At 39.9% G+C, this 23,049-nt stretch overlaps 1 protein-coding gene and 1 pseudogene across 3 annotated transcripts in view; one reads left to right on the top strand and one right to left on the bottom strand.

Moving 5' to 3' along the window:
- The window catches only part of Ank2 (ankyrin 2), a 567,339-nt gene that overhangs the window by 67,141 nt on the left and 477,149 nt on the right, over positions 1-23,049 (top strand). The gene's annotated exons all lie outside the window — the stretch shown is intronic.
- On the bottom strand, positions 18,560-18,676 carry LOC147821888 (U4 spliceosomal RNA; annotated as a pseudogene).

The raw sequence follows: 23,049 nt of genomic DNA, 5'->3' as shown, positions 1-23,049 counted from the left end.
ACTTGGACTCTGTTCTCCCTCACTTCTTTCTCTGTGCTCTTTTCTCTGTCTTCTATCTTCTTTCTTTGTATTTTCTGCTTCTTTCCTGCACTGCCGTATTTTCCTCAGCCTATACATCTTTCTTATCCTAGGATAAAAATACCACCACCACCACCCAGAAGGCCATTTCAGTTTCAGTTTACTGCATGGTGAGAGATATGGGTCTCATTTTAATCTTCAGCAAATAGAAAGCCAATTTTCCCAGCACCATTTATTAAAGAGGCTATCTTTACTCCAGTAAGGGTGTTTGGCTCCTTTGTCGAAGATGAGGTGGCTGAGTGTGTCTGGAGTTGTTCCTGCATCTTTTAATCTGTTCCACTGGTCTTCAGGTCTGTTCTTTTGCCAGTGCCAGGCTGTTTCTATTACAGTAGCTTTGTAGTATAATTTCAAGTCAGGGATTGTGATGCCCCCTACCTTGCCTTTGTGCCCAGGATTGCCTTTGTTATTCTTGATCTCTTCTGAGTCCAAGTGAATTTTAGGATTGTTTTCTCTAATTCTTTAAGAGTTTAAACAGTAGTGGCAGTAGTTCCTCTCTAAATGTCTTGTAGATTTCAGCAGTGAAGCCATCATGACCTGGGTGTTTCTTAGTTGGTAAATTTTTAATTACGTTTTCAATTTCATTGATTGATACTGTGTTGTTAAGAATTTTGAGGTCTTCATTCAACTTTGGTAATTTATACGTATCTAGGAATCTGTCCATTTCTTCTGTATTTTCCATCTTAATGGTGTATAGGTTCTGAAAGTAGGTGTTGATGATCTTCTGGATTTCTGCTGGGTTTGTTGTAATTTCATCCTTTTCATTCCTAATTGCATGGATTTGGGCCTTTTCTTTCCTTTTTCTGATAAGGTTGGCGAAGGATTTGTCAATTTCGTTTATTCTTTCGAAGAACCAACTCTTGACTTCATTGATTTTTTATATCATTCTCTTGGTCTCCATTGGATTGACTTCTGCTCTGCTCTTTGTAATTTCCTCCCTTGTATGACCTTTGGGTTTGTCCTGCTCTTCTTTTTCTAGAAGCTTGAGCTTCAGCATCAGGTTGTTTAATTGAGCTCGCTCTGTTTTCCTAATATGAGTATTCACTGCTGTGAATTTCCCTCGTAAGACTGCTTTCATTGTGTCCCATAGATTCTGATATGTTGTATTGTCATTGTCATTTAATTGAAGGAACTGTCTGATTTCTTCCTTAATTTCCTCTGTGACCCATTGATTATTCAGAAATGTGTTGTTCAATTTCCACGTGTTTATGAAATTTTTGTGGTTTCTTTTTCTATTGATCTCCAATTTCATCGCACTATGGTCTGATAATATACAGGGGATAACGTCAGTTCCTTTGCACTTAGCTAAGTATGTTCTATGAGCGAGTATGTGGTCTGTTTTGAAGAACCAACCGTGTGCAGCAGAAAAGAATGTGTATTCTGATTTTGTGGGGTGAAACACTGTAAACGTCTGTTAAGTTGATTTGTTCAAGAGTTTGATTGATTTCTAGTATTTTGTTGCTTGTTTTTTGTCTAGTTGATCTATCTATTTGTGACAGTGGGATATTGAGGTCCCCCACTACTATTTTATTAGTGCTTATATGATTTTTCTTGTCCGTTAGTATTTGTTTTATATAGTTGGGCACACTAGTGTTTGGTGCGTAGATATTTATTTGATTGTCATCTCTTCCTCTTGGATTATTCCCTTTACAAGGATGTAGTGTCCTTCTTTGTCTCTCTTAATCAGTGTTGGTTTGAAATCCACTTGATCTGCAAAGAGGATAGCTACTCCTGCTTTTTTTCGGGTTCCTTTCGCATGGAGTATTGTTTTCCACCCTTTAACTTTCAGTCTGTGAGTTTCTTTTTGAATTAAGTGTGTTTCTTGTATGCAGTGTATTGTTGGATCTTGCTTCTTGACCCATTCTGCCAGTCTATTTCTTTTGATTGGTGAATTGAGACCATTAACATTGATGGTTATAACTGATACATATTGACTTATCATTGTCATGACTTTTTCTTTTTGTTAGATTCTCCCCCTTTACATTTAATTTCTTGTCATGCCCGATCAATTCATTCTGCTGAGCTTTCTGGGGTTGTGATCCTAATTGTCTTTTCGTAGCATTTTGTTTAAAATTTTTTGGAGTGCTGGTTTGGTATTCATGAAGTTCCTAAGGTGCTCTTTGTCATGAAAGTATCTTATTTCTCCATCAATTTTGAAAGATAGTTTTTCAGGGTACATCAATCTGGGTTGGAGGCTGTTTTCCTTTTGGGCTTGAAATACATCACTCCAAGCTCTTCTTGCCTTGAGGGTTTGCATTGAGAAGTCTGCTGTGATTCTGATGGGCTTTCCTTTGTATGTGATTGTTTCTTTTCTCTAACTGCTTGTAGAATTTTGTTCTTATATGCCTATGTGTAGATGTTTTTTGATCAAGGCTATTTGGTGTCCTGTATGCCTCACTTATCTGTATGTCAAATTCTTTCCCCCTGCTTGGGAAGTTTTCTGCCATTACTTCTGTGAACAGTTTTTTTACTGCCATATGTACTCTCTCCTGTTTCTTCATTGAGTCCAATCAGTCTTATGTTATTCTTCTTTGCATTGTCTAGCAGCTGCTGGATTGATTTCTCATGGTCCCTTACAATTTTATAGCAGTTTTTCTTTTTGTGGTCACTAATTGCAATCTTATCTTCTATATCTGAAATTCTGTCCTCACATTGGCTTATTCTGCTGCGTAGACTTTCAATGAAGGTTTTTTTTGTGTGTGTGTGTACCAGGGATCGAACTTGAGACATTGCCCTTTCAGGGCAGGCCCTTGAACCACTGAGCTAGATCCCTGGGCCCTCAGTGGAGTTTTTAATCTCCCAGAAATCTGTTTGCATCTGTTTTATGGATTCCATTTGTTTCCTATGTTGGGATTCCATCATGTTCCTCAGCTCCTCTATTTTTGAACCTGTGTCCTCTCTAGATTTATTAATCATGTCTTGCACTGTGGGCACAATCTCTGCTATTATCTGAGAAATTATTTCTGATTTCATTTTTTCCAGATCCTCTTTTTTGCTAGTTCAGGGAGTCCGGGTGATTGAGTATAAGAGTGTTTCATCTCATTTCCCTTTGGGGTTGCTGTAGGTGATCTGGAAGTTTGGTTGTGAGGCTTGTTTACCTGTTATCTCATTTCGACTGGGGGGGGGGGTTGTTCCTGGCACCTGTGTGGCTCACCTTCTCTGTGCTGGGAGCGGTGGTACGTTGGCCGGGAAGCCTCCTGCTCTGCACTGGGAGCTGTGGCATTTCAACCCGTAAGCCTCTTCCTCTGTGCTCTTAGTGGAGTTTTTTATTTCCTGGACACAAGTTTGATTTTGTTTGATAGATTCCATTTCTTTCCTATGTTGGGTGTTCATGGTTTCCATCATTTTCCTGGGGTCGTCTTTTTTTTTTTTTAATTTCTTTTAATTTTTTTCTTTGGTCGTCTTTTTTTTTTTTTTTTTTGTATGTGTACCTGCTCTAGAGTCACTAAGCATGTCTTTCATTCTGGTCACTATCTCTGTATTTATCTGATTAGTTATTTCTGCTTTTATTTTTTCTGTACAGCTTCGTTCATCTGCTTTCTTACTTCTGCTGTTATCACTTTAGAGTCCAGATGGGTGGCTTTTGAATTTTTCCACCTCATTGACCCATCTTGGGGAGGTTGCATCTGGTTTTGGTGTCTTCTCATTTTCTATGTTTTTTTAAAGTTTAATTCCTGGGTTGATGCTTCTAAATTGTTTATGGCAATTATCTCTGTTGCAAGTATTCAGAACCCTTAGGAATGACTACTTCTCAGAGGTGTCTTTCAGGTTTAGCTGGATTTTGGGTTTTGAGTCTGTTGCAAGAATCCTGCCTCTTGAATTTATTGGGAATAAGAAGTTTCTGCCTACTTGGCTCAGCAGCTCTTTCTTTGATGCTGACCTGTAGTTTTTTGGTTTTTTTTTAAGATCCATAGGCAATCTCAGTCTTGGTATACCAGGAAGAACAACTGGTCAGCACAGTTATATCACCTTGGCTAAAGTAGTACAATCACAATAACAACAGCATCAAATATAGGCTAGAAAATGACAAACTGAGATAACTGTTAATTTGCCACTTTATAGAACCAAATGTTAAAATGAACCTGAAAATTGTATGCAGTAAATAAGATCTTAATATGGCAATTTTACCCTTAGAGGAGAAGATTTAAAAGGGGTTGGAGGGAAAAATGGAGAAATAGATGAAGAGGAAGAGATTAGAAGCAAGACCAGAGGACAAAGGAAGATTTTATGAACTTTGGGAAACTAGTGAAAACAGGAGGGAAAGAGAAAGGAAGAAATAAAAACAAAAACAACAAAAAACCCAGAACAGAACAACAATAAATAAACTAGAAACCATGTTCAAACAATCAAGAAAAATGTAAAACAAGAGCAAGAACCCTAAATGAGGAAAGATGAAAAATAAAATAAAAGAAAAAAGAAAAAAAAGTCCAATTCAAGGTGTGTCTCTGCTGTCACTGCTCCCCGCCTGGGCAGACAGAGTCCAGAGCTGAATTGTTTCATCCCAGCAAGCCAGCTGCAGCTTTATGCTGGGGTAGTGGATAATCCCAGCCTGCCTGAATCTTAAGTTCCACTGAAGTTCAGGCTGGTTTCTGGCTGTGAAGCTGGAATTGGATTTAGTGAGCGTATGACAGTCCATGTTCCTCCTGCTGGCTTGCACTTGGCTCCCTGTTGACTCGAACTCTGCTCCCTGACTTCCTGCTGACTTGAACTTGGCATCCTTACTGAGACACCAGGAGCCACTAGATAAGAGTCAGCCCATAGTTCTCCCTCATCTCTCCTGGGGCGTGTCTGAACCTGAATAACTCACCAGCCACTGCAGTCCGCTGTGTCCACTGCTGTGTTCCACTGGTGCGTTTCTCCGTGCAGGCCTCTGGGATTGCCAGTAGTCACTATCCGTCTGCAAATTCGTCCCTCCATTCCCACTGCAAGCCTAGGCTCTGGGAGAAAGTGCTGCTTGCTACCTCCCTCGTTTTTGTTGAAGTCTCTCTCCTTGCTCTCCCTGTGGACTTGAATTTTTGCTTCAAATCCTTCCTGGGGCCCAGGGACCCACTTCCCTCTCTTTCTTCCTCATGCCGCTGTATTCCAGTGTCAGAACACCAAATCTCAGACAGGCTCTTTCTCTGCTGTTTACCACTCCACCATCTTCCCAGAAATCTCTTTTGGTCATTTTCATTCCTATACATTTTTGTCTCCCTTCCATACATTTCACTTGCTGTAAAATTATTTGTTGAGTGTGTGAATGACCATTCTTGTCTTCCTGCTTACTGGGTTCTCAGTCTTTACTATCTTATCCCTTTACTCCATACTAACGCCCTAGGTGGTCTCTCCAGGTTTGTGTGGGAAACTTATGACTTCAAAACCTGTATGTAAACGTAACCTCAAAATCTATATGTCTAGCTCTATTTCTAATTTTAGGCTTCTATTTAGTCATCAGTCTATCAGGTTGCTGCCTTTAGATATCTTTACCTACTGTCAAATTGAAACCTCCAATTCAAATTCAGTGTGTTCAAAACCAAACCCATTACTGTCTCCAACTATGAACTTGCTCTCTTGTTCTTATTTATTTATTTATTTATTTTGGTACCAGGTATCAAACTTGGGTCCTTGCCCTTGCACAGCAGGTGGAGAAACCACCGAGCTAAATCCCCGGCCCTCTTGTTCTTATTTTTAATGGTATTTTAGCCCACAAAAAGCTGTTGAGGACTCACTGAGGGAGAGATTATATTTTCTGACCAATATATGGAGCTCAGGGGAAAAAAGGTCAAGTTTGAAATAGAACTTCAACCATGAATATAGTTGGAAAGATAAAAATGAGAAGTTGCACGAAAGAGAAAATGCTACTGTGTTTTCTGGATGGGTTGGGTCTTCTGACTTCAAGGTGGCCTCCAGTAATTCCTGCCTCCTGCTACTTACATTCTTGCATGGCTCCAGTCTCCACCCCAACAAGTGGGGTCAACTCATGACCTACAGGACATTGCTGAGATGACGAACTCTGACTCCTGAGGCTCCTTCATAAGCAGTACCGTGGCTTCAGTTCTGTTCTCTCGATCACTAGCTTTGTGGTCAGCTGCCATGGTGTGGGATCCTTACTCATCTCTATGGAGAGGTCCAGGAGTAGAGGGACTGAGGCTTCTAGATGACAGGCCATGTGGGTGAATCTGGCTGAGGATCTTCTAGCCCAGGCAAGTCTTTAGGTCTGTTTTAGTACTGGCCTGTGAGTTAGCTCTGACTTCCTTAGAATCATTCAGCCCAGCCACTCCTGAATTTCTGGCCCATAGAGACTGAAAAATAATAAATCTTTGTTGTGCTAAGCCATTACATTTTGGAGAAATTTGTTACATAGCAATAGGTAACTAAGGCAGAGGCTTTTCATTGTACACATTTTTATGTGTATTGAGCTTTTGAGTCATAGGAGTGTATTCTCTATGTAAATAAACACTGTGAAGGGAGCTGGGAAAATGAAACCTCTGTGTAAATTCTTTCATGGTTTCCCATTATATTTTTATTTAGAACCAAATCCGAATTCTCTGTACTTAACCTGCCCAGTCTATGTGGTCCCCACCTCCCTCTTGTGTCTCCCGCCAGGATACACTTATTGTTGGTTCCTCTCGACTTCTGTGTTCTGACATTTGTGAATTCTAGAACACAGATGATTTATTTGAAGTAAAACTCCAGCTGAATATCCTAAAGCAGCTGTTTAACAAAAAACACATCTCCTGCATAATTCTGGCACAATGGGAAACACACACACACAGTTTTCTATAGTGATAATGTAAAATAAACAGTGCATATTTAGCACGTGCTTTGAAAATTTTAAATAAAAATTGAAACCACTGTTCTCAAGGTAATAAACATATCTTTTGTGGTTCAGGTTTCCCTGTGAGCCCTTTTATAATCCCTTTCTCCTGTCCAACCATGTCTCCAGACAGATTCTAGAACACTCTATGGTGACCAAAGGCTCCATGGACAGTGCTTGTGTAAGTCTCAGGAAGAATGCCCCGTGTTTTCTGCTGAAGTTAATATAGCAGTTGTTTACAGTCAGTGAGCCCTGGAACCTCTGTACATGAAAACAGTTATATCTATTGATAGCCACAGATGAGAGAGCTTGTGAGTTTTAGAGGTCTTCCTTCTGAGTGGCTGAGCGCAATCAGATTCATACCATGGCACAGGGACTGAAATAATAAATAGCAGATCTTCCTCTGCCCCTTGGAAAGTAGCTCCTGAGTGCAAGTAGAAGTTATTTTCCCAGGGTGAGAGATTGGTAGTCTTTGAAGAAGAGAATTTTTTTTTTTTGGTACCAGGATTGAACTTGGGACCTGGTGCTTGCAAGGCAGGTAGCAGAAACATGGAGCTAAATCCTTGGCCCGAAGAAGAGAATTTAAAAAAAAGTTTGATCCTTCCACTTAATTACCCCATCAAAAAAATTTTTTTTTTTTTGCTGTACCGGGGATCGAACTCAGGACCTTGGGCTTTCAAGGCAGGCATGTTGCCAATGAGCTAAATCCCCGGCCCTAGCCCATCAAATTTGACAAAAGTATCCTCTGTCTGTACCCCATCTTTCCTTTTCCTCTTCTCTCTGATTGTTTAGACCAGGGATCAGTAATTTCCCTGTAAATCCCACAGAGATTAATGGAATTAGGGAGGGTCTTATTTAGTCTTGTTCACCTTTACTTGGAGTCCTAGAAGTGAGGGGGAAATGGATAACGTAGGCTTTTCCTAAAGAATAGATCTAATTGTTTGTTTCTTGTTACAAAAGTTTATTGTTAAAAATTAATTGTACAAACCAGGCATGGTGTCACGTGCCTGTAATCCCAGCACTCTGGGAGGCTGAGGCAGGAGGATCATAAGTTGGAGCCCAGCCTGGGCAACTTAGTAACTAAGCATTTAAATGTCTCAAAATAAAAATTAAAAAAGGGGTGAGGAATATAGGTTAGTGCTGAGATCCTGGGTTTAATCCTCAGTACTACCAAAAAACAAAAGAAAACAAAAAATTGTGCAGAAATGATAAAAGATAAAAAGTAAAAATCATGACTCTGATTTTTTTTTCTGGCACCAGGGATTGAACTCAGGACCTTGAACTTATGAGGCAAGCACGGTGCCACTCAGCTAAATCCTCAGCCCTCACAACTCTGATTAATTACACAAATCTTAGTATTTTAGTAAAAAGAGAATCTCTTTCTTATGCATAAAAATGGAAATATGCTCTGCATTTTTGTTTTATTTTACTTATGAACATTTTATATTATGAATATGTGATCAAGTATCTTGTATAGCACAATTTTAATTATGTACCTAATGGCCTTGTTTACTGTTGTCTTATGAATATTTAACTATTTCAGTTGCAGTGAATGAAGAGATTTACCCCCAAGATTTTGACCCTTGAATTTAAAAGATGAAGTCTATATTTAGGGAAAAGTAAATAAAAGTAATGCCCAGCAGTGACAGGGCCAGGGTTGTCAATAAACGAAAGAGGAAAAATAAAACTTTAAGTTTGAAATACTTCTTTGTAGTTTGCAATGTATTTCATACCTTGAATTCTGAATGATCTAGGGTTTCTTTGAGCTTTCTGTACACCTGGATTTGGACAGCTTTGCTCATGTGTGTTGGTGGGAGACTGGTCTGGAGGAAGGAGTTTGGCAGCTGTGTGTGACACTGGGAGCATGGAGAACATGGGTGTAGGACCAGCACCAGATGTGTGGCGTCCAGTTGCAACCTTGGATGTAGGCAAAACGAATTGTCCAGATCAGAATTAAACCAGAGTACTGACTTGAAGGCCAACTTTGTGAAGATGACAAAAGTGAATCAGTTTGAGCTAGAAAACTATAAAAGATTAGGGAGAAATTAAACAAATATTGAAGGACTCTCTGTTCATATCACCTCATATTTCTCCACTACTTTTTTTCTTTTTGTTTTTTTGATACAGAGTCTCACTATGTAGTCCAGGCTGGCCTCGAAGCTCACAGGCCCTTGAACTCACTATGAAGCCCAGGCTGGCCTTGAACTTGTGGTGATCCTCCTGCCTCAGCCTCCTGAGTGCTGGGATTACAGGCATGCACCACCATCTCTGGCTCTCCACTACTTTAAAGAAGCTAAAATTTGTAATAGATTGTTCATTGAGGTCATGGCTTTTGCAAGGAAGAGGACTTGGAACCCCATATAGCAGGTGTACACTTAAAGAAGGACTCTTAGCATTTACTCAGTAAAATGGTGAGAAAGTGCACTTTTAATTAAGTCTAAATGTTTAATTAAGAATATATGTGTTGGGGCCGGGGATTTAGCTCAGTGGTTCTGCCGCCTGCCCTGCAAGCGCAAGGACCTGATTTTGATCCCCGGTACCAAAAAAAAAACAATATATGTGTTTATATAACAGATTCTCAATTCCAACAACATCAGTGTCCACCACCTGACAAATGGATAAAGGAAATGTGACACAATGGGATACTATTCATCCACAACACAAATGAGATCCTGTCATCTGTCACAACGTGAATGGAACGGGAGATCATCATTTTAAGTGGGAAAAGTCAGGCATGGACATGCAAGCACTGCATGATCTCATTCACATGTGGAATCTAGAAGAAACCCCCTTCTAGGAGTTGAGAATAAAATGGTGGTCACCAGAGGCCCAGTGAGGAGGGCTGGGAGGGATGGCATGGTGGCTGCTGGTGGGTACTGAGTTATACTCAGACAGAGCAGGAGGTCCTGGGCCACTCGTCCACAGGTGGGTGACTGCAGATAACAGTGAGATACTGTACTGGACATTTCAAAAGAGAAAACCAGCATCTTCAAGTAACTTTTCTCAAGTTATACAGGCTTATTAACTAAAGTCTGTCTTATTTTTTCTGGTACCAGGGATTGAACTGGGGACCTTGCACTTGTGAGGCAGGTGCAGTGCCACTGAGCTAAATCCCGGGCCTAAAGCCTATATTTTAACAAAAATCAAGATAACTTAATAACTTATTTTTACTTGTTACTTTCAAGATAGTCTTAGCTGTAGTTTTATATATTGCTATTTATATATGCTATACTGACAGCATTTATACACACCTAATAACTCACAGATTACAAAAGCTCATCTATATACATGGGGGGAGCAATTAATTGAATGTTTAATGGCATCATATTCTACAGCTAGAAGGAAACCTAGCGATCATGTAGTTATCAAAGATACTGAAAGTTAAAGGGAGTTGTTCACAGTATATGTAATTTTTTATATAACTGGTGAAAGCTTTTGCAAACAAAAATATATGAGGAAGGATCTTTGCATTACAGAAACAAGAGGTTGCTTTTAAAAAATGTAACTATTCAATCAAAACAGCTCTTTTTGGGGGACAAGTTGCGTAGCTTAAAACATTTCTAAATTGTTTTAATTTTGATGTTTTCTTTGAACCTTACAAAGGGGAAATCTGTTTTCTGACGTCTCCCTCTTTCCACTCTACCCTTAAAGAAACAACCTAGTCATGCTTGAAGAGATAAATCCACCCTTTGGTCCACTCGATTCTTCCAGGATGGCATCGGCACCATCTCTGCTTGCTGTGATTATGGTTAATCCATTGCCTACAACAGGACACAATTTTGGTCCAAGTTGGATGACAAAGTCTTTTCAGACAGAAAAAGCCGTTGTCAGCTGTTGTTTTGGTATCAACATGAATCATGCCAGGACAGCCAAACAAAGACAGGATGATGCAGGGTGGTCAACCTCAGTAATGCTGGTGGATTTTCTGTTGGGCTTGTTCGTGGTGATGGAGAAAAGAATTCGGAGCATAAGACCCACCTTCTGTTTGGCTCCTTTGTATGCATTTATCACCTGGTATCAAGTGGTGTCAGGACACCATGAGTTATAATCCCAGCTTCTCTGTGAGCGACATGTTTCTCTTTTCTTTCAAAATCTCAATTTTGAAAGTTTTCCTTAAGATGAGTTCCTTTCCAGTTTTTAAAGCTTGTTTGGTAGAAACTATTCCACTTTAGTAGTTCTTGAAGTGTATGAGGCTTATGCTGTTCAGTTGCTCATTCAGTGAGATCGCCTTGAAATTCACTTCCGTGTGTGTCCACACCTCTGCCTGGATCCCACTGAGTACAATGGAGACTGGTAACTCCTTAGAGAGGTGTGAGCGTAGACTACAATAAGCATTTATCTCAGCACTGTTTTAGATTCTTCACTTCAGGCTTTTTTTCTTTTGCTATTATATTTTATACAGTTTTTGTCCCCCGTCCCTTTGCTGGCTTCTCCATTTGTTTCTTTTTTCCTTTAAAAAAAAAAGTTGACCAATTATATCTACTTTCCAAAGTTAATGTGAGTGGCCTGGGAATGTAGCTCAGTGGCACAGTGCCTGCTTGGCAAGCGCAAGGTCCTGAGTTCAGTCCCCAGGGCCGGAAAAAACAACAACAAAAACAAAGTTAATGTGAGAAAGGAAAGCAAAACATGCTGCTCTGTGAGCAAAGCATGTTACCATCCAATAGGTTTATGCTTTAATTTTATCCTTGAAAAGAGCTGAGTTTACAGCCCTGATTTCATGCCTCAGCTGTGTGGGAATTGCTCAGTCCACAGGGTGCTGCTCAGTTACTTAACTGAAAGGAGTTTGCGATTAAGGAAGCCGGCCACCCTGTGATGTCAGCCAGTGCCTTGACTCCAAGGAGCCAGAGTTGCAGGCCCTGGGGGCTCTGAGTGCTCTTAGCTGAGTGCAGTTACAAACTTCTTTCTCCTCTTTGCAGCCTCTAAGAAAAATACATCATTCTTTGGCATCTTGCCTCTTTGCAGTCCAGCAGAGAGAGGCTGTGACTTACACAAAAGGCGAGGACACTCAAACAGGCTTAGGGAATGGGAAACTAGCGAGAGTTAGGGCTTGGAGGACAACTGGACCCCTTCCTCTCTCACCTTCTCTTCCTCTGAAGACAGCACAGGAGGTACAGACTCAAGATTACTTGCCAGACAGTTTTTGTTCTTTCACAATGAGAGAGAAGGCTCTGAGATTTCCTTTCCTGTTCCTTCAAGATGAGCCTTGAAATCTCGCTCCCTAGTTCTTAGTCCCTAGTTCTTGAAGAACCAGATTCTAGAATAAAAATAAGTATCCAAGACCACTTTGATGCTGCTACTTCCGCTGCCACGTGCAGCCACCTATAATGATTGGATCCTTGGGCCATCTAGTTCCCCGTGCTGTAACTGTGAAGGGTAAGGGTCGTAGTGGGAATGCATGATACATTTCCATTGGCCATGTCTTACTAGATACCTAGACAAAGACTACTTAAACCTTCTTAGAGCTTATTTTATAACAATAGAAAGATGATGTGCAGTACTAGGAAGATTGTCGATTGTCTTTTAAAGAATAAGTGAATGGGGCCCGGGATTTAGCACAGTGGTTCTGGTGCCTGCCTCGAAAGTGCAAGGTCCTGAGTTTGATCCCTGGTATCAAAAAAAAAGAATAAGCGAACATCTATCTTTTTGAGATGTTATGTTCAAGGTATAAAGTTACTGCTCCAGGTATTTTTTCTATGCAATCTAATATATGAGGCTAATTGAGTCACAAGAAGGTGATTCGCCTCATGTTTTGTAGCCATAGCAGATCATTATCTAAATCAAGGCCTGTTGGCTCCTTTTGTTTTTTCTTCTCTTCCAATTCCCTTTGTGTCTCAGAGAATACATTATAGAATTATTTGGCTGGATTGTAATGAATCTACAAAATTAATAATCTTGTGCCATTCTGTATTTCAGCTATGTCCAATCAACAGTTACACTTTTATTGAAAGTTGGCTGGCAATGTAATTTATTCTTCAAAATAGTCCTTTTGAGAGGGAAGGGGTGTGTTATGAATTATGCTGGAAAACAGTTTATACTATAATTATTTGAGGCAAATTGAGATGTATATATCCCCTAATTATTTCAAACAGCTAAACATAGTTTAGTTTAGTAGTTAGGAGTAGTGGCTTTGGACAGAGTGAAGTTTAAATGCTGATTCTGCTATTTTCCAGTTATATAACTTGTGAAAAATACTGTGCTTCAGGTTTCCTCATTTATAAAGCAGTGTTTTGGTTGGGTTCCAGTAGGACCCCGAAAAGGCACATGTACTGAAGACTTGGGAAGTAACTGGATCACAAAGGCTTTATCAGTGGGTTAATTCACTGATGAGATCATAACTTGATAGATAGCATTATTGGACAGGTGATGCAGACAGGAGGTGAGAGGGAGTGGACCATTGTGGAGTGGCCTTGAGAATCCTTCCTTTCAGTGTTCTCCTACTCTTTGCTCTTCCGGTTACCATGACGTGAGCAGTTCTCCCTCATAAGATGATATTTCTGCCTCTGCCCAGGCCTAAAAGCAATGGAGCCAGCTAATCATGCACTGAACCCTCAGAAATGATGAGCCAAAGAAGTCGTTCTTTTCTTTACATTGTTTTCTCTGGCATTTGGTTACAGTGACAGAAAGCTGACTATAGAGAGAACAGGAATAGCATTAGTGCCCATTTTATAGGGTTAATTGTATTTTTACACAAGGAACTACCTATATAGCATTAGAAAAGAGTACATGCTTGATAAGTATTTACTATTACACATTGATAAAATGACTCCTGTAGTTATGTTCTGAGGACATCCAAAGTCTCACGAGAAGATAAATACAATTTCATTTCTACAGTAGGCCTTTAGAATTAAAGACTTAGTTTTCTGAGAGTGTAACATATTAAATTCTTTTTTTTAAAGCAAAATATTTATTGGTACATTTTAGATACTGTAATGATAACATTCATCATAGGAAATTTGTGCCTGAACATGATACATCTTGTTGGTGCCTTTTTCCCATTTCTCCCCCACCTTTTGACCCCTCTCTCCATCTTTTTCCCCTCTGGTACCAGGAATCAAACTCAGGACTCTGTGCTTGCCAGGCTGGCATGGTGCCACTGTGTTACATCCCTGGCTTCCTCTCCTTATTTACAAAAGCTTTGTTTCCATTTTTAACTTCTGTTCTTTTTTTCTTGTTCCTTCTTTCCTTCCCTCCTCCCCCTCCCTTGGTTTTCTTCTCATTTGAACATTTTCTTCCTATTTCCTAATATCTTTTATACATTTTAGTCCTTACTTCCACTTTCAGTTTCTCACACCAGATAAACAATGTGGTATTTAAGCACACGTGCCTCATGTATCTCACTTAAGAGTATGGTCTCCTTCAACCCACAGTGTGGGAAAAAATCTTCACCTGCTTTTCCTCAGACAAAGGTCTACTATCTTGAATCTATAAAGAACTTAAAAAGATCAGACCTCCCAGATTTAAAGACCCAATCCGAAAATGGGCATCTGAAATGAACAGACATTTCTCACACAAAGAAGTAGAAATAGCAAATAAATACATGAAAAAATGTTCAACATCACTGGTCATTCGAGAGATGCAAATGAAAACAATGCTGAGATTCCATCTCATCCAGAAAGAATGGCTGCTATCATGAAATCAACCAGTAAGAAATGCTGGCGGGGCTGTGGGGAAAGAGGAAGTGTAGACTGGTGCAGCACTGTGGAAATCAGTATGGAGATACCTCAAAGAACTAGGGCTAGAGGTCCCATTTGACCCTGCTATTCCACTGCTGGGGATCTTCCCCAAAGAATTCAAAGAATCATACCACAGTGATATATGTGCACCCATGTTCATAGCAGCACAATTTGTGATAGCTAAAGCTTGGAAACAGCCCAAATGCCCATCAACTGGAGACTGGATAAAGAAAATGTGTTTTTTTAATAAAATGGAGTACTACTCAGCCATAAAAAACGAGAAATCAGAGACATAGCTACGTGGATGCACAGTGAGGTGATACTCTTTAAGTGAAATAAATAGGACACACATGTATAAATACCAAATAGTTTCTCTGGTGTGAGAAACTGAAAGTGTAAATAAGGACTAAAATGTATAATAGGTAATGTGAAATAGGAAGAAAAGGGGCAAAGGGGAAGGAAGTGGGAGGGCTAGGGGAAAGGACAGAAGGGAATGGGATTAATATGAGAAAATGGAAAAATAGGAACAAAATCTTTGTAAATAGGGAGGAATGAAGGGGTTGAAAGGAGGGCTGGGCAAGGGTGAAAAATAAGAACCAAGAGAGACTATGTAAAGGTGCAAATTTCCAATGATGAATGTCATTATATTGTATACCTAAAATGTACCAATGATTAGAATGAATAGTCGATAATGCAAAATAGGAAGAAAAGGTCCAAAGGGGTAGGGGTAGTGGGAGGGGCAGGGGAAAGGGAAGAAGGGAAAGGAAAAATGCTGAGAAATGGAAAAAATGGAAATAAAGTCTTTTCCACAGTGGTTGCACCAGTCTGCACTCCCACAGCCCCACTAGCATTTGTTATTGGTTGATTTTTTGATGACAGCCATTGTTTCTGGAGTGAGATGGAACCTTGATGTTGTTTTAATTTGCATCTCTTGAATGACCAGTGATGCTGAACATTTTTTTTTTTGGAACATTTTTAATATATTTGTTTGCTGTTTCTACTTCTTCATCTGAGAAGTGTCTGTTCATTTCAGCTGCCCATTTTTGGTTTGGGTTTATAAATTTGAGGATCTGATTGTTTTGTTTTGGGTTGTTTTTCTTTTTGGTACTGGGGATCGGACTTGGGTCCTTGCACTTGTGAGGCAGGTGGTGAAACCACTGAGCTGAATCCCCAGCCCTTTGTTTTGAATTCTTTATATATTCTAGATAGTAGTCCTTTGTCTGAGGAACAGCTGGCAAAAAATTTTTCCTACACCCTGGGTTGTCTTTTTGCTCAGTGGATTCTCTTGCTGGGCAAAAGCTTTTTAATAAGAGATTCTCAGTTATTGATTCTTTGTGACATTTCCTGTGCAATTGGGGCTTTGGTCACAAAGTCTTTGCTTACACCAATGTCTTCAAGAGTTCCACCTAGTCTATCTCCCAGCAGACTTAGTTTTAATATTTAGATCTTCGGGGCCGAGGATTTAGCTCAGTGGTTTTGCCGCCTGCTGTGCAAGCGCAAGGATCCGAGTTCCATCTTTGGTACCAAAAAAAAGATCTTTGATCCAGTTTTATTTTAGTTTAGTGCATGGTGAAAGATATGGGTCTAGTTTTAATCTTCAGCATTTGGAAAGCCAGTTTTTCCAGCACCATTTATTAAAGAGGCTATCTTTCCTCCAGTGAGAGTGTTTGGCTCCTTTGTCGAAGATGAGGTGGCTGAGTGTGTCTGGAGTTGTTCCTGCATCTTCTAATCTGTTCCACTGGTCTTCAGATCTGTTCTTTTGCCAGTGCCGTGCTGTTTTTATCACAGCAGCTTTGTAGTATAATTTCAAGTCAGGGATTGTGATGCCCCTCCTACCTTGCCTTTGTGCCCAGGATTGCCTTTGTTATTCTTGATCTCTTCTGAGTCCAAGTGAATTTTAGGATTGTTTTTCTAATTCGTTTTTTTTTCTTTTTTGGTACTGGGGATTGAACTCAGGACCTTGCGATTGCCAGGCAGGTGCAGCACTACTGAGCTACATCCCTGGGCCCTATTTTCTCTAATTCTGTGAGATAGCTGTTGGAATTTTGATCGGAATTGCATTAAATTTGTATAACAATTTTGGAAGTATGGCCATTTTTACTGTGTTGGTTCTTCCTACCCAGGAACAAGGGGTATCTTTCCATTTTCTGATATCCTCTTCGATCTCCATTTTTGAGAGTATTGTAGTTTTTCATGTAAAGGTCTTTTACTTCCTTTGTTAGATTGATTTCTGGGTGTTTCATTTTTTTAGCTGCTATTGTGAAAGGTGTTGTTTCCCTAATTTCTCTCTCAGTGAGTTTATTATTTGTGTACTGGAATGCTATTGATTTTTGAGTGTTAACTTTGTATCCAGCTACACTACTGAATTTTGTTATTAAATCTAGAAGACTTTGGTGGAGCTGTTGGGGTCTTCTGTGTAGAGTATCATGTCATCTACAAATAATGATAATTTAACTTCTTCCTTTCCTACCCTTATTCCTTTTATTTCTTTCTCTTGTCTAGTTGCTCTGGCTAATGTTTCCAGAACTATACTGAACAGGAGTTGTGATAGTGGACATCCTTGTCTTGTTCCTGATTTTAGAGTGAAAGCTTTCAGTTTTTGTCCATTTAGTATGATGTTGGCTGTTGGTTTGTCATAGATGGCTTTTATGAGATCGAGATAAAGACCATCTATTCCAATTTTCTGTAGGGTTTTTGTCAGGAATGGGTGTTGGACCTTGTCAAACACTTTTTCTGCATGTATTGTGAGGATTATATGTTTTTGTCCTTGGCTCTGTTACTATAGTGTATTACATTTACTGATTTGCATATGTTGAACCATCCCTGCATCCCTAGAATGAATCCTACTTGGTCACAGTGGATAAGCTTCTTGATAATTTGCTGCATTCTGTCTGCCAGTACCTTATTGAGGATTTTTGCATCAGTGTTCATTATGGAGATTGGCCTGTAGCCTTCTTTTTCGGTTGGATCCTTCTCTGGTTTTGGTATCAGGGTGGTGCTTGCTTCCAGGATGAGTTTGGGAGTAATGCTTCCCTTTCAGTTTCATCTCAGGGTTTGAGGAGTAGCGGCATTAGTTCTGCTCTCAATTTCCTGTAGAATCAGCAGTGAATCCATCAGGGCCTGGGCTTTGCTTTGTTGGTAGGTTTTTAATGACATCTTCAATTTCATTGGCTGATATTGGTTTATTTAAAATTTTTACATCTTCTTAAACCAGATTCTGTTTTGCTAATTCATATGTATCTAGGAATCTGCCCATTTCTTCTGTGTCTACCATCTCATTAGAACACAGGTTCTTGGGCTGGGGATTTAGCTCAGTGGTGCTGCTGCGTGCCTCGCAAGCACAAGGTCCTGAATTTGATCCCTGGTACCAAAAAAAAAAATTACAGGTTCTTGAAATAGGTATTGATGATCTTCTGTATTTCTGCAGGATCTGTTGTTCTGTTGTGATTTCACACTTTTCATTCCTAACTGCATGGATTTGAGTCCTTTCTTTTTTTGATAAGATTGGCTAAAGGTTTGTCAATTTTATTTAATCTCTCAAAGAATGAACTCTTCATTTCATTGATTCTTTGTATTTTACCTTAGTCTCCCTTGCAGTAATTTCAGCTATAATTTTTATAATTTTCCCCCTTGTACAAGCTTTGGGGCTTGACTTGCTCTTCCTTTCCTAGATACTTTAGATTCAATATTAGGTTGTTTGTTTGAGCTCATTCTGTTTGTTTGTTTTTTGGTACTGGGGATCGAACTAGGACCTTGCACTTGCGAGTCAGTCACGGTGCCACTGAGCTAAATCCCCGGTACTCTGTTTTTCTGATATGGGTATTCAGTGGTAAAAATTTCCCTTGTAGGGTGCTTTCATTGCATTCCATAAGTTCTGGTATGTTGTATTGTCATTATCATTTAATTGTAGAAACTGTCTAATTTCTTCTTTAATTTCATCTGTGACCCATTGGTTGCTCAGGAGGGTGTTTTTTAATTTCCATGTATTTATGAAGTTCTTGTGGTTTCTTTTGCCATTGATTTGCAATTTTATTGCAGTATGGTCTGACTATATGCATGGGGTAATTTCAATTAGCAATATTCGTGCCTCAGATACACCTCATTGGCTACGATACTGCCACTGTGCAAAGCTGTATGGAGTAATTTCAGTCCCTTTGCATTTACTTAAGCATGGTCTATGGGCTGGTTTGTGGTCTGTTTTGGAGAACATCCTGTATACACCTGAGAAGAATGTGTATTCTGATGTTGTGGGGTGGAACGCTCTGTAGACATCTATTAAGTCCTTTTCTAAAGTTTGGTTCATTTCCAATTTTTTTTTTGTCTAGATGATGTCTATTTATGACAGTGGGATATTGAGGCTCTCCATTATAATTGTATTAGTGCTTATTTGATTTTTCATGTCCACTAATATTTGTTTTATATAGTTGGTTACACTACTCTTTGGTACATGTATATTTATGGTTGTTATCTTGTCCTCTTGGATTGTTCCCTTTACAAGGGTTTTAGTAACCTTCTCTGTCTCTTAATCAGTCTTTACTTAAAATTTACTTTGTAGGGGCTGGGGATTTAGCTCAGTGGTACCACCACCTGCCTCACAAGTGCAAGGTCCTGAGTTCAATCCCTGGTACCAAAAAAAAAAAAATTCACTTTGTATGCAAGTACAATAGCTACCCCTGCTTTTCTCTGTGTTCCTGACACCTGGTGTGTTGCTTTCCATCCTTTGACTTTCAGTCTATGAATTTATTTATCGTTTTGGTACCCAGGATCGAACTCGGGTCCTTGCCCTTGGGAGGGAGGTGGCAGAACCACTGAGCTAAATCCCCGGCCCTATGAATTTATTTTTGAATGAAATGTGTTTCTTTCTTTTTTCTTTTTCTTTGAAAGAAAGAAATTTTGAAAGACAGTTTTGGAGGGTATATCAGTCTGGGTTGGAGGTTGTTTTCCTTTAGGGCTGGAAATACTTCACTCCAAGCTGTCCTTGACTTGAGGGTTTGTGTTGAGCAGTCTGCTGTGATTCTGATGGGCTTTTCTTTGTATGTGATTTGTTTCTTTCTCTAACAGCTTTTTCTTTTTGGTACTAGGGATTGAACTTGGGACCTTATGCTTGTGAGGCAGGTGGTGGAACTGAATCCCTGGCCCTCTAACAGCTTTTAATATTCTGTTCTCGTGTTGAATTTCTGAAATCTTGACTGTTAGGTCCCTTGGGGAAGATTTTTTTTTTTTTACTATGGCTAATTGGAATTCTATATGCCTGAGTTATATTTATGTCAAATTTTTTTGTCTGTTTGTGAAGTTTTCTCCCATTATTTCTTTGAACAGGTTTTTATGTCCTTTGTGCTATGTACTGCTTTTTCATTGATGCCAATCAATGTCATTATTTTTCTTTGCATCATCTAACAGCTGCTTCATTGTTTTTTTTTGTAGTGTCTTGATATTTTTAAGGAATCTGTTTTTTCATGATCGCTAATGGCAGTCCTGTGTTTCATATCTGATATTCTGTCTTCATATTGGGTCATTCTTCTTTGAATACTTTCAGTGGAATTTTTATTTCCTGGCCACCTGTTTGAATTTGTTTCATGGATTCCATTTCTTTCCTATGCTGGGCATTCATGGTTTTCATCATTTTCTTGAGCTCCTCTGTTTCTTTTTAATTTGTGTTTGTTCTAGAGTCACTAAACATGTCTTTTATTATGGTCAGCATGTCTGGAGTTTTCTGAGAAATTATTTTTGCTTTGATTTTTTTTTTTGTAGCATCTTATTCATCTGCTTTGTTACTTCTGCTGTTATCACTTCAGAGAGTCCAGGTTGGTGGCTTTCAGATTATTTTACTTCTTTGCCTCTTGGGTTTGCCTTTCATGAGCTACGTGTCAGGGGGGTGGGTTACATCTTGTTTAACTGTCTTTTCATTTTTTATTTTTTTAGTTCTGTTCCTTGCTTGATGCTTGTAAATTGCTTGTTGTAAGTAGCTTCATCACAAGTGTTCAGAACCCTTAGGAAATGAGTACTTCTCAGAGATTTCTTACAGGTGGAGCTGGATTTTGCCTGTTGAGTCTGTTGCTAGATCCTATCTCTTCAATTTATTGGGCATGAGAAGTTGCTGCCTATTTGGCCTAGCCCCTGTTTATTTGCCAGTTTCCTATAAAATTGTTTATGACCCTTAAGCAGTCTCAATTTTGGTATACCAGGAAGAACAACTGATTAGCACAATTATCTCACCTTGGCCAAAGTAGTACAATCAGCAATAACAATAGCATCAAATACAGCCTAGAAAATGACAAAGTGTGGCAACTATTAATTTGCCACCTTTAACCTTATGAACTGTGTTCATAGAACAAAATCTAAACTGAATCCAAAAGTTGTATGCAGTAAATAAGCCCTCAATATGGTGATTTTACCCTTAGGGGAGAAGATTTAAAATGGGATAGTGGGGAAAAAATAGAGAAATAAAAGAATAGGAAGAGAGAGATTAGAAGCAAAGGTGAAGGACAATAGAAGATCATGCAAACTTTGGGAAACTGGTAAAGAAACCGAGAGAGAGAGAGAAGGAAGAAGTAAAAAGTACAGAACACAACAACAACCAGAAAAAACCTAGAAACTGTGTTCACATTCATATGAAGACAAAAACAAAGAATCCAGAAAAAACAAAACAAAAACAAAAACCAGAAAAAAGGAGAGAGAAAAGTAGAAAATAGAGAAAAAAGAAAAAAACTGTGCAATTCAAGGTATGTCTCTGTTGTCACTGGTACGTAATGTGGGCAGACAGTCCAGATCCATACTGATCAGTCCCAGCAAGCCAGCCATTGATTTATGGTGGGTAGTGGATAATCCCAGCAAGCCTGTCCCTTTAATTCTGTTGAAGTTCAGGCTGGTTTCTGGCTATGGTGTTGGAACCAGATTTGTTGGGTCTGCAACCCTCTGTGTTCCTCCCACTGGGTCAACCTCAACTGTTCAAGTTGCCAGTGTCAGGTTGGCTCCCTGCCCTCCTGCTGACTTGAACTTGACATCATCACCGTGAGACTGGGAGCAGCTAGATGGAGTCGGCCCATGGCTCTTCTGAGTTCCAGGCTCAGTTGGCCCCACTCCCGGATGGCTGCTGGCCAATCACCTGGTCCCAGGGGACACCTGAACATTAATAACTCACCAGTCACCACAGTCCACTGTTTCCAGTGCTCTGTTACAGTGCTGTGTTTCTCTGCAGAGGCCTCTGGGGTCGTCAGTAGTGACAGTGTCTCTGCAGGTGTCAGCTGCCCTTCCCACACAATGAGTCCAGGCTCAGGGAGAGGGCACTGCCTGCCACCTCCCCCTCTCGCTGAAGTCTCTCTCTTTGCTCTCCCCATGGGAGTCAGTTCTCTGTTCAGATCATTCCTGGGTCCTGGTAGCCCACCTCTGTCCTCATGCCGCTATATTCTAGTGTCTGGACATCAAATCAAGAGAGGCTGTTTCTGTGCTGCTCACCACTCCACCATTTTCTCAGAGGTCTCTCAACATGGAATTCTTAGCAAATACTCCTTATTTAAGTGAATGAAATAAGCTGTGGCAGAGGAATGAGATGGAGGAGCATCCATTGTCCCAAGGGTAGTGTGTACTTCAAGGAGATACGAGAGAATAGAGGCCGGAGAGGCAGGCTTTGCTGGGATGGAAGAAACGAGTGGCGGAGTCTGGTGGAGTGTAGTTGTTGTAGACAGCTCGGGTCCACTGTAGGTCTAGATTCTAGGTGGAAAGAAGTGGTGGAATTGACAAGGCCCCTAGAAGATGCTGATTGCCCAGAGTTTATCAGCAGTGTGTGCTGGAGAAGGGAAAGGCTTTGGCACAGCAGGCTTATTGGCTAGTGGAGTTAGATCTCCTGTGTTAATCTTGGGCAGCTCCCTTGGTCAGGTGGCCTCGATTTCTTGCTGGTGAACTAGGAATGATAATATTTACTGGGTCTCTTACAAGGATTAGAATGATGGACATGTGTGTGTGCACACATAGTGTCTTGCTCATAGTAGAAACTCAACAAATGATAGCTTTATCATTAAAGATCACAGCATCTACTAGACTCAGAGTTTTGAACTTGAGAGCTTGAGAGCCCTTTGTGAATGTAAAACACTTGATAAAGATCCAGCACTTGCTCTGAACACTGGCACCAACCTAACCTCAAGCCCTGGGCTTTGTGTGTGCTGCTCTTAGGACAGAGAAGTGTCTTTTTAAAAAAAAATTTTTTTTTCCTGTACCAGAGATCGAACTCAGGACCTTGAGCTTTTGAGGCAGGCATGGTGCCACTGAACTAAATCCCTGGCCCCAGAGTAGTGTCTTATTCACAGCCATAATGACAGAGAGGAGATCAAAGTTGTGACTGATACATATGCTAAGAGGTGTTGAGGTTAAACTTCAGAGTACAACTGTTCTATTTGTTCCTGTATTAGTTCATCTTTTTGAGTCCTGAGGTCATAGAATATAGGAGTTTTAGTAGTTTTATGAATAATAATGATTTCTACAAAACCAGTTTGCCTCCACATTTTTTGC

The sequence above is a fragment of the Heterocephalus glaber genome, unplaced genomic scaffold (genome assembly GCF_053883595.1).
Source record: "Heterocephalus glaber isolate CG9 unplaced genomic scaffold, H.glaber_assembly_v1.0 deba00001688, whole genome shotgun sequence".
Lineage (NCBI taxonomy): Eukaryota > Metazoa > Chordata > Mammalia > Rodentia > Bathyergidae > Heterocephalus > Heterocephalus glaber.
Note: the sequence above shows the minus strand (reverse complement) of the source record. Positions and strands in the feature narration are given on the sequence as shown.